Raw genomic sequence first — 2011 nt, 5'->3', positions numbered from 1 at the left:
TTGATTTCTATCTTGCCCGTACTTATTACAATTAGTTGAATTTATTTACTTTACTTACTATTTACAATTGATAATTGAGCATTTCAATAGATTTTTGCGGCTGAAAATCTTTGTCCGGGTGCCGAATAGACCTTGAAAGTTTCATTAAGCGAGTATGGCGCATAATTGTTGATTCTTATCGAACTAAATATAGCAAGTAACTTAATGTAGACACCTCAGGAATTGCCCACCTTTGCATACCCTTTAACTCCTATAAAAACTAATTTTAGTTCTTCTAGATTTGTCAGTGGTAATTGTTGTTAAAGCAAAAGTTATACGAGCCCTAATAACTAGATGTTCAAACGATGGTCAATGAGTAGAAAATAAACCATTTCTATTTACTTTAAATATATTTTCTGTTCTACTAAAAAATGAATTGATTATCCCTTTACGCAGCAAAAAGGCTAACCAAGAAAAAAAAATTATATTCCGCTTTTTCTCTGTAGCAAATTAGCAAAGATGTAACAAACATACTGGCAAATAAATATTCGGACGAAATTTAATAAGAAGTAACATCACCTTTCGGATTTGACCGACTTTTATAAGTTTTCCCTTGGATCCACTAAAGCCTGGCAATATTCTGGGGTAAAAAAATTCAAAATTTCAGTTGTTTTTGCTTTTAATCCGGGACTGTTCGCTGAGGATCGTTACGCAATGGCTTCCTTATTTTATGCCATAAAGTTTCTATAACATTCAAGTCCGGACTTCCTGAGAGCCACCATAAAGCTTTCAAATTATGATCTCCAAACCACTTTTTGGTCATTTTAGCTGTGTGAAAAAGAGCACCATCCTGCTGAAATTTGCAATATTTAATTCCCAAATATTGTTCCGAAGTTGAAATTAAACTTCTTGATAAAATTTGCTGATGCTTTTCTGCATTTACAGTTCTATCAACAAACTCATATTTGCCAATACGTTTCCTACTCATACATCCCTCATATAACTTATTCAGCCTTTATGAAAGGCCTCTGATTTTGTTCAAATAACTTTTTTTCAAAAAGTGTCTACGCATACGTCAACTCTTCGTTCCTCAGTAAAAATAACTTTACTGCGTATTTCCGTTGTCACGATATCTTAAATTTATCCCGGTTCAAACGTTTTTGCTTTTGGATAGCTGAAATTAGTGGCTTTTTTCTTGCCTAAACCGAAAGCAGATGATATTATTTTATATTGAGCCCCACAAAATAATAAACCTTCTTTATAAACACTGCAGCCAGATTTATGCAGCCATAGTCTACCGCATCCGCACGATACATTTAAAGTTGCTTCCTTATTCCAGTGATCTTGAATTTGTCGTAAGGTGCCTCTTCTGTTGGATCTGCGGATATTTACAAGGACACGACGTTCTCTTTCAGGAAATAATACGGGGTCGGCCTGAACTTTAACCACGAACAGCAATCTCCCCTAACTTTTTTTTGACACAATGAACAATATTTAGAGAATTTGAAATTTTCTGCATTGATTTGTCTTTAGTGTATTGCGAAATTATAATTTATCGTAGCTTTTTATCTGTTGCAACACCACGCCTTAATGTAAAAGTATGAAACTCATCCAACTGAAACTGGCAGATTTTAATCTAAACACGATCAGTTTATTAGCAGATGCATTCGTAATATTGATTTTCCCGGTCAATCAAATACACATCCGAATATTTATTGKTCATGAATTTTTTAACATTTCTACTAATTTATTTTGTAATTGAAAAACTACTATTTAGTAGTTGTAGTAAAAGTAATGCGTTAACATCTTACCAAAAACAAAATAAACAGACATTACTAATGTATGTTTTTTTATTTACTACTAAAGTAAATTTGGGTGTAAAATTTTGGTGTAAACTCAAAGAATTTAATTTCTATACTTTGAAATCTAACTTGTCGTCATTCTGCATTTCGAGTTACCATGTAAGATACATAGTATTGACTCGCTTTACGTAAGTCAGTTAAATGGAAGTTCAATTACAACGATAAATGAA

This window comes from Dendroctonus ponderosae, unplaced genomic scaffold (genome assembly GCF_020466585.1).
Source record: "Dendroctonus ponderosae isolate FM_Combo_2020 unplaced genomic scaffold, Dpon_F_20191213v2 Dpon_F_20191213_1, whole genome shotgun sequence".
In the NCBI taxonomy this organism is placed as follows: domain Eukaryota; kingdom Metazoa; phylum Arthropoda; class Insecta; order Coleoptera; family Curculionidae; genus Dendroctonus; species Dendroctonus ponderosae.
The sequence above is the reverse complement of the archived record's forward strand: the minus strand, read 5'-3'. Positions refer to the sequence as shown.